At 40.4% G+C, this 14806-nt stretch overlaps 1 protein-coding gene across 1 annotated transcript in view; it reads left to right on the forward strand.

Annotated features, from left to right (window-relative positions):
• The window catches only part of LOC129696508 (retinol dehydrogenase 10-like), a 60913-nt gene that overhangs the window by 10758 nt on the left and 35349 nt on the right, over positions 1–14806 (forward strand). The gene's annotated exons all lie outside the window — the stretch shown is intronic.

A 14806-nucleotide genomic window follows, 5' to 3' on the forward strand; every position in this document is an offset into this window, starting at 1 on the left:
TTTAATTTTAGCTTTTCAGAAAAATGGCAAATATTTGGGAAGTAAATTTAACCATGTTAAATTTTATGGGGATCTATTTGGCTTTTTTTTTTAAATTGCTAAACTTGTTAAAATATGGAATTAGTGATGTTCTGTGCTTTGTGTTGCTTTCTGGCTATCACGTCTTGCCACTATGCAACTAGCTTTAACTCTAAAATCTTACATGCTTCAATAAAATTATTATTGCTTGGGATTTAAAGAATCTGTCCAGCACTTTAAAAAATAAATAAATAAATAAATAAAAGCAGAAAGCTTGGGCTAGCAGAATTAGCTGATGCTAGCTTTAAAGCTTGAGTAACTGGTCATGTACCCTGACCCAATAAGTGTTTCTCACAGAACAGGGACATTATGTAATGGAATTGTGCTTGTAGGTCAAAGGTCAGGTTGAAGATGGGTAAAACCGAAAACATTTGTGTTTGCAACTAAAAGGGCTGAGTTAATGGATGAAGAGATTTTGTTGAAAAGACGTGTGAAAGAAGAGAATATAAATGATGTTATTTTTGAGTAAATTCTAAAATAAAAGTAGGCCATGGGCCCTGAAGCCATATCAATATTCATGTGAAGCCTTAAGGATTATATACATCCTAAACCATTTGTATAAGCATAACAACCTGTGGGAGGTGGTGTCCCTTCTCGGGCTTAAAGTGGACAGAAGGTATAAACCGTATTTATTTTAGGCTGAATATATTGCCTGTGAAATTTTACTTTCTTCTCCCCACCAACATACCACCTACTTTTCTCCACTCCCTCCACCTCAAATTACACAAATAGGTGGATTCAATCCTTTCCCCTTCCCCCCTTCTTTAAATGTATCTTTGGGTTTGTGCCATCTTGATGACCAAACACAATTTGGTTTGAACTTGATTAACTGTGATAATGGTAGAATTTTGGGCCAAATTACTTATACATGTTTTTCTTTGATTTAGAAGGAAATTTTAATTAATTCAATTGAGGAAGTTAAGAATGCAAATATCAGAATTAATAAGCATAAATTCTTCATGACATATCTTCCAGTTTCTTCCACATCAAGCTGCAATTAATTCACTTGTCTGTTTGAATTAAAGCATTTAATACACTCTGAATTTTATGTAATATCTTTAGAAAACACCAAGTACAACATTTAAATGCAGCTCACTTTGAGTAAGATTCAACTACATTGACTCTTAAATTTGATCATTTTAAGCTATTCTTGAATAAACTAGTTTATAGAAATAAAATAAAAACCAAGTTTTTTTTTTGTTTTTTTTTTAAATTTTCATTAGAAGTTAATACAGTACAAAACAGTACAGTGGAACCTAATTTTAGGTGCCAACTATGTCATATCCATTCTATGTACAACCTCTAGTTTTATGTTATGAGAAGGAAGTAAGCAAGACAAGAAAAAGAAAACAATAGAAAGAAGAAAAAGTGGAAAAATAGATGGTAGAGAGTAGAAAAACGTGAAGTGTGTATATAAAAAGATTTAAAAAAAAAAAAAGTGGAAAGTAGAAATAGAAGAGAAGACCCCTTAAAAGAGAATTTTTCAAATCTGTATTCGGAGATGTAGATCTATCCACGTCATGAACTGAAATCGGCAATCTTTACGGTACCGCTGCATCACATGATTCCAAAAAGTCGATGAAAGGAGACCAACTCCTTAAGAATTGGTCATATTTATCTATTAGTCGGAGTCTCATTTCTTCAAGGCGTGCTATGTCCATCATATTCCTAATCCACATTTTAACAGTTGGTATGGTTGTATTTTTCCAAAATTTAAGTATCAATTTCTTTCCAATTATTAACCCATAATTAAAAAAAACCATTTTGGTCTTTATTTAAATTGGTATCTTCTCCTATTATTCCAAATATAATCCATTCCGTTTTGGGTTCTATTCTTGACTTGAAAAGCTTTGTAAATATATCAAATATCACTCCAAAATTTATTCAACTTTGTACATCCTACAAATGAATGTGTTATATTAGCGTTTTGAAACAAACATTTATCGCATCTGGGAGATACGTTTGGATAAAATTTATTCAACCTCGTTTTTGAATAATATAGTCTATAATAATTTGAATTGAATTAAATTATGTCTTGCATTAATAGAACAGTTATGTGTATTCATCAAATACTTTTCCCATCTATCCTTCGAGATCTTTATCATTAGCTCATGTTCCCAATCTTCCCTTAGTGCTTCTGTTGAGGGTGATTCTCTATTTAATATATTATTATAAAAGTATGATATTAATTTTTGTGAATCAGCCTTAATATTCATTGCTTCTTCTAAAGGGTCTAAAAATATAGTTTGAAATCTATGTGTATATTTCTTCATAAAGTCACATACCTGTATATATTTAAAATATTGACTATATCCTTCAATTTAAATTTTAATTTTAATTGTTGAAATGATAACAGTTTCCCCAATTCATACATTAAATATGATCATTTTAAGCTATTTTTGAATAAGCTAGTTTATAGAAATAAAATAAAAACCAACAGTTACATTTTATAGAACATTGTGTACAGACAGGGGTTTTATCAACAGTTTGGTTATGATTCCAAATAAAAATTAAAGACTAAACAATATGTTCTTCGATGCAATGATTGAACAATGTGATTCCAAATCTATAGGTATGAGATTTGTCGCATTCTCTGGTCTTGTCTTTTAAATATTAAATGGTTCATAACGCCATGCCACCATAATAAATATGTAATAGTTTCAGATTTATTTGTATGATGTTGCTGCTGAATTGCTGTTGTCTTTCATGTCAGCTGGAAGAAGATGGCCTATTACCTCCCATCCTATGTCAGACTTTCCAACAAGTGATCAAATTGTTTGCACTCTGCCTCTGTGCTTTGCCCCAACTGTTAATGTGGGCTTTATTTTTGCCTGTCAGGATATTGATTTTAATGGCAACTCCCTGTTAGCTTGTGTAAACACCGGTGTAAGATTATTTGGAGATTCTTTACAGACTGTTTATCTTTTCTACAAAACTCTTGACTTTTTAATAATGTTAAGTGGGGAATTCCCAAATGTTTTGTGAAGCACTAGCTAAACAGAATAAACACTCATTTTCTTTACCCTGGTTGAATTTTTATGCAAATAGTGTTTTTAAAAAGCTTTAAATTGTCAGAATGCAATGAACATTCTAAATTATTTACAGTAATATCCAGCTATTCACTCACGCCAAAATAATGTTTATATTACTTGCAATGGAACAAGAGTCTTCTAACCACCACAGTAGGATTTGATTTACATCTTTCCAGGTAAATACCTCCTGCTATGGTATGGCACCAGTAACCTGCAGACAATTGACTTAAAACCTTCATTAAAGTTGTACATCACAGACACCTGTAGGAATTCCATTATATGTCTTGCTCATTTAAGTACCCGTTCAGGTGCCTTTGACAGCTGATTCCAGATACTAGCAACATTGTATGAACTAAATATTCGCCCTTCATATTTCTTTATACCTCCCTCATCTTAAATATGCCTTTCATGCCGACCAAGATGCCAACCTGAGCTAGTCCCATTTTCCCATACCCCTCAAACGTTTACTATCCACCTCTTTTTAAAAGCTATTTGAGATGCCGTAATTATTGCCACACCAAGTTAATCATTTCCCCTACATGCCACGAGGAGAGGAAAGACAGCATTCACCCTATCTATGCCTGATGGGGTTTTTTTTTTACATCTTCAAAGATGAAAAATATCGCCAGCAATTTGTCCTGGACCAAACCGATGTGGCCAAGAAAGCACACCAAGACCTCTACTTTGTTACAAGGCTTGGGAAGTTCGGTATGTCCTCGACAACCCTCACCAACTTCTACAGATAAACCGTAGGAAGCGTTTTATTGGGATGCATCACAGCTGGTCAGGGCCGGATTTAGATGAAGAGAGGCCCTAAGCTGTTCCACTTGTGAGGCCCCCTCCATGTTGGTTTTTAGCGCTGGCGGCGAGACAGCGACCGGACAGCCATGGCGGCCAAATCTCCCACATTTCAAAGCGAGGGAGAAAGTGCCCAGCGCCGACCAGTTGCAGTTGCAGTGCGCATGCGCAGGGCGGCCGATGATGTGCTGGCCATGGTTGTGCGCATGTGCAGGGGGGAGGACGTGCAGGCCGCAGCAATGCGCATGTGCAAGGCGGCCTGTCGTGCCGGCGGATGAGGAGCGAGCGGAGCCCGGCGGCCCGGACACGGATAGCGGGGGGAGACGGATAGAGAGGGAGGCCCGCCCAGAGTTGAACGGTGGGTGTCCTGCCTTGGCCGGAGACCCCCCTAGACCTCGAAGCCTTAAGCTTATCTAGCTTATAGGTAAATCTGGCCCTGCAGCTGGTTTGAGAACGGCTCCAAGACTGCAAGAAATTGCAGAGAATTGTGGATGTAGCCCAGACCATCGCACAAACCAACCTGCCTTTCATTGACCTTAATCTACACTTCACGCTGCCTTAGCATGGCTGCCAGCATAATCAAGGACCCATCTCACCTAGTCATGCCCTCTTCTATCTTCTCCCATCAGTCAAGATATATAACTTTTTCAAACTCATATCTCCATATTCAGAGACTGGTTCTTCCTATCTGTTATCAGGCAACTGAATGGCACTCTCATCAGCTAGAATGCAGCCCATCTACCTCTTTAGAGATCTTTGAACTTTCTTTAATCAGTCTTCAATATTGTATCTTACACTGTATTCTTTATCTTTATGCAAATTTTTAATATGTATTTGTAAACTGTGAAATAGTTTGGTTAGATATTTTAATGCTTTTAATTTCACAGTTCTTGATACTGAGGAGCAGATCCACGTCATATTTCTGCTGTAGAGTTATGAATAACAAAGTACTTTCAAATGAAGTTTTGCAATAGCAGTGGAAGCCGAATTTAGGCCAATAACTTTTTTTTTGTTTTACTTTGATCCTTGTGCAAAGATATGAAAACATCTGTTACATTTGCCTTTGACTTTAATGTGCCTCTGTTTAAAATTATAAACTGCATATCTTGGGGTAAGGATAAATAGTTTTAGTTTTACTTCATTGTATTTGGGTAGTATTGAATAGAAATGCAGGAAATAAAAGTACAGTAAACTCTCATTATAATGGAACATGGGAGGGGGATGTTGTCCGTTATTGCCAATTGTCTGTTATAACCAAGTAAGGTTTATCATTGTAGGTATCTGAAACAAAGGACTGCAGATGCTGGTTAATTCACAAAGTGTTGAAGTAAATCAGCAGGTCAGGCAGCATCTCTGGAGAACATGGACAGGTAATATTGGGACCCTTCTTAAGACAGATTCAGTTACTCCGGCACTTTGGGTGAGGGGACGGGACAGATTGGTTATTTTGGGGGGGGGGGGGGGGGGGGGGTGATGGAGAAGATTTAGAGATCTGGGTCATGATTAGTGGAAGCAAGCAGCAGATAATAGAAACTGATAGGAAAAGTTGGGTGTGGGATCGAATGTGGGATGATGGGGCCTGATGGGAGGAGTGCGTGAGCGATGGGGAAGAAGACTGCTGCAGAGCACCTGTGCTATGGCCTCCTGGAACTTCTGGTAACCATTTCAATTCCCATTCCTGCTAAGTGTGTGTCCTTTTCCTCCTTCACTGCCATGGTGAGGTCAAATGCAAAGTAGAGTAAGAGCACTTAATTTACTGCCATGGTAGTTTACATTGTGACAGCATAAATAGAATTCTCTAATTTGGGATAATCTGATCCACATTGGCTTCTCTATCCACCCAAATCTTCCCTTTTTACCCAGCTTCTTTCCCATCTGACTCCATCCATCAATCTGCCCCTCCTTATGTGTATCCTATTATTTGCCAGCTCTTTTTCACTTCCTAGCCTCTAAACTAGCTATCTCTCCTCCACTCTTTCAGTCCAGAGGACGGATCCCTACCAAAAGCATTGACTGTCCAGGTAGGGCACCACAGTTGCAGCAGGATCTGCTTAAATCTTCCAGTTTGTTTTCTTGCTCCAAATTCCAGTACAGGTGCACAACCTTTTATCCGAAAGCCTTTGGACCAGACACTTCTCGGATTTAGGAATTTTTCGGATTTCTGAATGGAAGATTTTTAGCATAGATTAGGTAGGTAGCGGGGGGCGGCTTGAAAAGTCTGGAGCGGCTGCCTCCTCCCCGGAGACCGGGGAATCATTGTAAATATTAAGATTAAACGAGAACTTACCAGTTCGAAGTTTGATCATTATTTTATGAGGAGTACGTTGAGGGAATACGTGAAGAACCCCTCCAGGACACATGAGTGTCATTCTTCAAAGCAGCGGTGTGAAATCACAGATAACTGTAATGACTTAAACATAGTAAGATTAGAGAAAGAAATACCAGTTGAGTATATGATCATGGGTGGGAACGGAGGGCATGTATTCCCTCAACGTACTCCTCATAAAATAATGATCAAACTTCGAACTGGTAAGTTCTCGTTTAATCTTACTATTTTACTTCGGAGTCACGTGAGTGACTACGTGAAGATTTCAAAGTTCTGTGATTTCATGCCGTGGAAACTAGTCCATGCATCACATCTGCCTTAATGACTGTAGGAGGAATTGTGTCAACATAATTTACACATGAATCTGACATCAAAATCCATGAAATTTATTAACACAAATTATAGCCCCTATTTATGGGGTAAATTAAATTACAGAACTTAAAATTGTTTCTGCAAACGTTCCAGGTTTCATGACTGGTTTATTATAAAATAGTTGGAATGTTTTTTCCCATGACCATCCTGCTGCCTTGAGGATTTGGTCCATTGGTACATCCAACTGCATAGCTGCTGATGTAGCTGCAGCCCTGGTGGAATGTGATTTAAAAATATTAGTATCCACCCCAGCCTGTGTTAGAACCTGTTTCAGCCATCTTGAGATGGTCTGGACCGTCACTTTTTTGTGTGGTTGCTTATGGCTGACTAAAAGTGCCTTCTCATTGCCTCTGATGATTTTCGTTTTCTCCATGTATAACGACAAATGTCTTACTATACAGAGACAATCATCTGTTGGGTAAGACCTAAATTCTATATTGAGGCCCACTGATCCCTGTCTGTTCTGCTTCACTACTTCATAAATATGAAGCGTAATATTTTCAGATGAAGAAGTCATGTTGTCCAGTCTTAATTTATGTAATGACTGTACCCTTTGTGCCGTGACCAATGCCATTAGCATAACTGTTTTTAATGTCAGTCTATGTAGGGACAGAGCTGTTGCTGGAGACCAATTCCTGAGCATCTTCAGGACAATACTCGCATCCCATATTTGGGAGTACCTGGTTCTTGGGGGATTGGTATTAAAAATTCCCCTCATAAGTTTTGTTACCAGTGGGTGAGTTCCAACAGAGTGACGCTCTGTTCCTTGCCATAGATAAGTTGATAAGGCACTTCTGGCGCAGTTGATGGCACTATAACTGAGCCCCTCATCATAATGGAGGCCTGCCAGGTATTCCAGAACAGACGGGATGTTCATATCTCTGTAGGTGATGCTTTTTTTGTTATAATACATCTCCCACTTCCTGATATAGACCAGATACTGTTTTTTGGTGGAATGTCTTTGGGCCGCCGAAATCATGTTCACTGTTCGGTCCGTCAGTCCCAGCTGTAGTAGAGGTATTTTTAAACTCTACAAATTAATAAATTCAAATAGTTATGGCATGGGTGGCTATCCCTTGTTACGGGATGAACCAACAGGTCTGGTCTTTTCGGGATGGTGATGCATGGTTCTAATACCATGTTCAGTATCACTGGGAACCATGGTTGAGTAGGCCAATCGGGTACTACCAAAATACCAGACGCAGAGTCCTGCTGTATTTTCCTTAATAACCGACTGATGAGGCAGAAAGGAGGGAATGCATAAATAAACAATTTCCCCCAATGCAGCGAAAATGCATCTGTCGTCGCTGCCCCAGGGTCTGGTTCCCATGAAACATAATTTGATAACTGGTGATTAAGCCTGGATGCGAATAGATCGATATTTGGTGTTCCATACCGTGCTGTAATATCAGCAAATACTTTTTTATTCAACATCCATTCGGTGTTTTCATTAAATTTGCGTGACCTGGTGTCTGCCACTAAATTTAGTTTACCTGGTAGGTAAGTAGCTGATATCCAAATATCTCTCTGGATACACCACTGCCAAATTGTATTAGCCAGATTGTCACATGATGTCGATTTGTTTCCACCCATGTGGTTGATATATGCTATCACAGTGGTATTGTCAATCTGTAGTCTAACATGCTGGTGATATGACCCAGTACAATATGACTTTAGGCCATAGAATGCACCCAACATTTCCAGGTAGTTTATGCCCAGTGTGAGTAATAGTGATGCCTCCTGAGCAGTCCATCTACCTGGAGATGGAATTGGTGGCACCCCAACCAAGTGCACTGGCATCAGTTTGTAGCGCCATTGAAGGGTTGCTGATAATAATTGGATTGAAACAAAGCCAAATGTTATCTATCCACCATTTTAGTTCCATTATAGCTTTGATTGGTAGCTTCATTGGTCTGTCAAAATGACCAGCATTGATTTTGAGTGCTTGTATTTTTGTTCTCTGTAAATTTTGGTAATGTAAAGGTCCAAATTGTGTGGCTGGAAAGGCAGCCATCATTTTGCCAATTACTTTGCTACCAATCTGATGGATGGTTTACTGATGTCAATGAGGTTATTGTAAGCCTCTATTAAGTCTATAGCCTTTCCCTTTGGTAAAGTCACCGACATGTGAACTGAGCCAATGGTGAACCCCAAATAGTCCATAGTAGTGGAAGGCGTTAATTTAGATTTAACTGGATGGATAATAAACCCCAGTTTTTCAAATAACTGTTTTGTGGCTGTTACAGTTTGTTTGGCCAATTCCAAAGTTTTGCCCACCTAGTATGTCATCTAGATATGCCATGACCATGTGTTTTCGTTTCCGTAGAAACGCTAGGGCTGGTTTCAAAATTTTTGTGAAAAGTCTGGGGGCTGATGTTAACGCATTTGGCAGTGCTCTATACTGTCAGTACTGTCCCATCCAGTTGAATTTTATGAAACATCTGTGGGCACCTCGTATAGGCACTGAATAGTAAGCATCTTTTAAATCGATGCTAGCCATGAAGTAACCTTTGGAAATCAATTATTTAGCAGTAACAAAGGTTTCCATTTTAAAATGAATATATTGTACAAATGTATTCAATTTGGTCAGATCTATGATGATGCGACAACCACCATCTTTTTTGTTTTTGGTAAATATATTGGACACGAATTCTACCGGTTCGTGTTGGGATTTTTCAATTACATCTTTTGCGTAAAGCCATTAATGCGCTTCTGATTTCTCTTTACCAGAAAGTACGAACATTGGGTTTGGTGTATGTTGAACTGGAGGGCTGTACTTGTGTATAAATTCTATTGTATATCCCTGGATACTGCTTAAAATATAAGTATCGGTAGTTAACATGCTCCATGCATCCAGAAAGGAGTGTAATCTCTCCCCCCCCCCCCCCCCCCCCCCCCCCCCCCCCCCCCAACCTCCATGCTCCCTGTATTTTGTAGGGAACCAGACCCACCTACCTCCATAGTTACCAGTGGTAGGTTTACTTCTTTTTGTAAATCCTTCGTTGATGTTGAGGCGGTGGTGTCTGGGTTTGTGGTTTGGTTGATGTTGGAGGTTCGCGTGTCTTCCAAGAAGGCCGGCCTGGGCCATGGCCTAAAAGACTCATGTTTGGTGTACCGGACCTTCGAGCTTTCACCAGTCGGTCTTGTTCTACTGGTGGATGCGTAGGAATGCTGTCTGTGGCTGTAGTGGGTTTTTGATAAAGTCCCTTTTATGAGTCCCAGGGTTTTTGCTTCCTCATCGAGCTCCTTGACTTGCTTCAATAGGTTACCTCCAAATAGTAGTATTGGTGGTTTTATGTTCCCAGGTTTGCACAGACCCGCGAATTTCGGATTTAAAGTGGGTCGGATGGCATTCTTCCTGATGCTATTTATCTCGTATTGAGTGTTGGAAAGCAATGCCAGTGCATCCTGTTGGTCCTGGGACATGTCCTTCTCATCCACTGTGCGAGCAAATGCTGTTATCCCTGCAGTTTGGAGTTTTAATACCTTTTGGAGTTTGACATTCATGCCTCTAACTCCTATTCCAATATGTTTCCATATACAAGTATTGACTACTGGAACATTCAGGGATATACAGTTGCCAGGTGTCTTGACGTGGTGTCCAATACAGCCTGTTCTTGTAGCTGGTTAAAAGACATAGTCTATAATGGCAGCAAGCTTTAGCTCCAGGTTTTGGCCAGTCTGGTCTGGCTGTATGAAGATGGGCACCATGTCCAGCAGATTTTCTCGTTCCTGCATCCCCTGCACACTTGATTTTTCTTCTGCGAACCCCTCTTCAGGATCAGCCCAGTACTGACCCCCCAGTGCTCCCTTCTGATGAGGGAGAAGCACTGTGCAGCCCTACAAGAGGTGCTGCTGTGGGTTTTCCATAGAGCCCACAGTGACTCGACTCCATCTCCCGGAGCCTGTCACGTTGGAGCAAATGCTCCACACACCGCTCCATCCGGCTCCAGCGCTCACGGTTGCTGGCCGCCCGCGGTTGCTCAAAGTCGGACTCCTCTGAGTCCACGACTTTGTTAGTTTTTTGTCTTGCCTTACCGCCCGGCCACGGAGTGGATCTGGCTGGTGCGGAGGCGACATCGGGCACAGCTGATCTCATTATCGGTGATTCAAGTGCCGCTGGCTGCTGCTGGCTGCCCGCTACTCCGCGGTCCTGCCCCAACAGCTTTGTCGCAGCCCTTGTTGCTTTCTTAGACTTGTCCATGCTTCCCACCTGTAAGTTGGTATAGGAAACACACAAAAAGACCGCAGATTAACACTTACCTGCTGGTTCCGGCTTTTTAAAACTGCCGCTGCGGGGGAACATCGTTCCACCCCGCCTGACTTTTCGCAATGCGTGTAGCGATAAAAGGTTGTGCACCTGTATCTGCAGAAGTTTTAATATGCATTGTATACCGGGTCGCATACTATTGTGGTTGCAGGAACAAATGTTTATATTTTTCCACTCGATATTACTTTCTTTCAGCTTATTTTGTATGAATACTTTTCGGTTTCCGGAACTGATCCGGATAAAAGGTTGTGCACCTGTATCTGCAGAAGTTTTAATATGCATATACTAAATCGACTTATAACCATATAACCATATAACAATTACAGCACGGAAACAGGCCATCTCGGCCCTACAAGTCCGTGCCGAACGTGTTGTCATTGTGTCATCGTGTTGAAGTCTAAAGAAGGGTCTCGACCCGAAACGTCACATATTCCTTCGCTCCATAGATGCTGCCTCACCTGTTGAGTTTCTCCAGCATTTTTGTCTCATCGTCTTGAATGTTTTTTTTGGAAGCCATAAAAGCCATTTAAAACCACTGGATGTAAGAAATTAAACACTTTATTCCGTTTGTTCAATTGGTAGAAGATTAAAATGGTAAACACCGATAATTTTCTGGAAGTGTACTGATCAGCAATGTAATATACTTTTCTTCGTGTACTTTGTTACTTTCAGAATTTTTTGGTTGGAATATTACACACCAGATTCCCTCAAATACAGTGATAAAATGTTGCTGCAGCATGAACATAGTTTAGATCTTTTTCAAAAACTTTGATCCAATTGTAATGCAGAATTTTGATTGTTGTTGGACTTAATCCAATGATAATCTGTTTTTATGAATGCTGAGCACGGGATGAATTCATCTGCAGAAGAGCGTTTAGAACTTTTATGCTTTTTATACCTCTGCCATATTAACACCTGTGCCAGATGTAGAAGTAGCTTTTTGCAATTCAGAATTGCAAGCTTGTGTATAAACAACAAGGAACACTTGGCACAGAGCCTTCATTTTTTTAGATGAAAGCCGATGGATAAAGTACAGTAATCCTGGAGATGGAGAGATCGGTTTAGCTGACCCAGTTATCTTACAATTGGTTATTTGTTTTGGGGAGCCATTTGACAAGATGCCATATGACAGAGAAAATGCCATGTTGATGGCACAGCACTTGTGAGTAATTTGGTTTGCCAGTCTGATATTGGTTTTGAATGATTAGCGCAGTCAGTTGTCAATATGTTCATTAATTCTCCATGTATCATGCAGGCAAATATGCCCCCTGTTTAAAACAATGCAATAACCATAATGACCATCTTCTGATCATCACGAACTGTTAACTTTAATAAAAATTATTATTACATCACAAAATTTAAAGCATCTACAAACATTCTCTGTTTCTGTTGCAAATTGTAATATTAGATGTGTCAGCACACGTTACAAGTAGCTTTTCTCTTAATATTGTCCTGCTGTCAGATCACCTTTTATTAGCACTATGAAGTTGGCAAACCTATACTTCAAAGATAACCACGTCAATACAAAGCATTGTGGGATTAAATACAGATCATGCTTGTTATGGAAATTTAATTTGTTTTTTTTTCATTAAATAAGAAACTTGGAGGAATCTGAATTCCATTAGAACAGTCCATATATTTCATGCAGCATCTACTGACTGGCTTGGAGGTACATTTGGTGCTTTACATAATTCTACCTTGACGGCACAAATGCAGCTTTGTGTTTGGCAAACAAAAGAAATTCAAGCAATTGGAATTAGTTTGAATCAAAATACGACTGGCTTGTTGGTATTGCAGGGTACTAATCAAATTCAAATAGGAGGGAGGGGATGGTGGAGAGAAAGCACTGACATTTGATACTTCCGTTCCAGACTCCATGACCTTGCCACTTAAATGCTACCTTATTTCCTAAAGGAATATAATCACTTCTCCACTCCTTTGGGGGCCTGAGTTCAACAATCCAGGTGAATCTATCCATGGGCATAAAATCAAAGCAGCAGCTCCAGTCTTGTTGAATGGAGGAAAATGGCTGTAAAGGAGCAAAGTATATGTTGGGTAACGTGGTCAAGATCTATGTAGTCATACCACAATTGGGGCCTTTTTGACCCCTAATTGCACACTAATTCCAATTGTATTTTCCGCTTTTTCGTCAACTAGCTGCAGTTCCACCACTGACAATTTAGTCGTTATTTAATCTGCACATCTTCGATGAGAGGAACCCCACATGGTCACAGGGAGGTACACAAAAATGCTGGAGAAACTCAGTGGGTGCAGCAGCATCTATGGAGCGAATGGATGAAAGATCGAACGTTGCACCCCTGGTGGTTGCATGAAGAAAGTGCCATGAGATGAATGATCTGAAGGGACAAGAGTAGACAAACAGAATAATTACCAAAAATATTTAAACCTAGAAAATAAGTGCAGGGGTAGGCCATTCCCCGGCTCTTAAAGGGGAGGGGAATGTCTAGTGGTGAAATCTCATTGGAACTGGCAGAAAGTGCAAAAGATCTATTGAATGAAATCTAGTGCAGTGGAAGGCAAGCACTAGAAGAACAATTGCTCTTTGTGAGAAGGGATAGGAGTGAAAGTGTGTAGAAATGGATAAGATGTGTGTAGAAATGGATAAGATGTGCTCAAGGGATCTGTTGACTATGGCAGAGGGCAAGCCACAATTCAGAAAAGAGGACATTTTGGAGCCTAAGTCTTGCATAAGCACATGTGACCGAGATATGCGGGAGAATGGATGGTGCACTTGCAAGAAGTGATGAGAGGATGTATAATCAGTATAGCTGTGGGCTTGCAATGCCTGTTGCTAGCTTGTTCTTGATGAGGGTGGGAAGATCCAGAAAGGTAAGGAGAGAGTTGTATGGAACAATTTCTTTGACTTCTACTTTATCTAAGGTGAGTACTTGCATAGGTCCTAGCTGCATCTGTCTTTTTGTGGTTTGCACGGCACAGCCTTTGTTTCAGCCCTACTTACACTTGTTTTTGCTTTGACTAGAATGGTATGTGGGTGGTTTAAACAAAACGTGGCTTTTGTTTCTGTGAGTTTTATTTTCCCACATTACATCACTTGCATGTCTAAAAACAGCCACTTGAGTTTTGGGATTCTAATTGTGTGTTCCTAGACCACCTGTGATCCATGCCCGCCTTTCCTCTGTCTAATAAACTCTAGTGAATTATTTGATTCTGACTGTCCCATTTGATATGTGGCTAGCTTGTGGTTAATTTAAGAAGAGGGCAAATTTTTCCTTATCACTTGAACTTTGCATTGGGGTAGACAACTTGTTCTCGATAATCCTATGTAAAGAACCTGATTTGTGTAGGAAAGAACTGCAGATGCGGGTTTAGACTGAAGATAGACACAATGTTGAAGTAATTCAGTGGGACTGGCAGCATCTCTGGAGAGAAGGAATGGATGACGTTTCAGGTGAAGTGAAGATTTGACATTTCTAGGGAAAATATCAATGTTTATTTAAAGCTAAGTCCTTTTGCCACTTAAAGCTTTTGTACTTTTACAAATTAAAACAGCCGTGTGTTCTAATGTCACTGCTGTCTTTGTGTCATTAATGTTCAAACGAGTCAAGATAGTTAAGGAAAGGCCAGTTCCTGGAGATAACTATATGCAAGTAATTGTATAAAGGTGATCTTGCATGAACTTGCATGTCGCCTCGCTTGTGGCCTAACATCGAGGATCGGTGCGGCCTTTCCCAGAGACGTGCCCGGGGCTTCAGCTTCGGGCGCAGCGCGGACTCTCGTCACGGAGCGGGCGAGCCCTCTTCAGAGGGGAGTGCTCCGTTCGCTGGCCCATGGCAGCCTGAAGCCGTGGTCTGCGGAGCTCCAGCTAGCGCAGCGTCCGCAGCCTGGATCTCTCGTTGGGACCCGGGAGGAGAAGAGCTCCGACCGCCGGCCTGCGGCCAACTTCTACCG

The sequence above is a fragment of the Leucoraja erinacea genome, chromosome 4 (assembly GCF_028641065.1).
Source record: "Leucoraja erinacea ecotype New England chromosome 4, Leri_hhj_1, whole genome shotgun sequence".
Taxonomy (NCBI): domain Eukaryota; kingdom Metazoa; phylum Chordata; class Chondrichthyes; order Rajiformes; family Rajidae; genus Leucoraja; species Leucoraja erinaceus.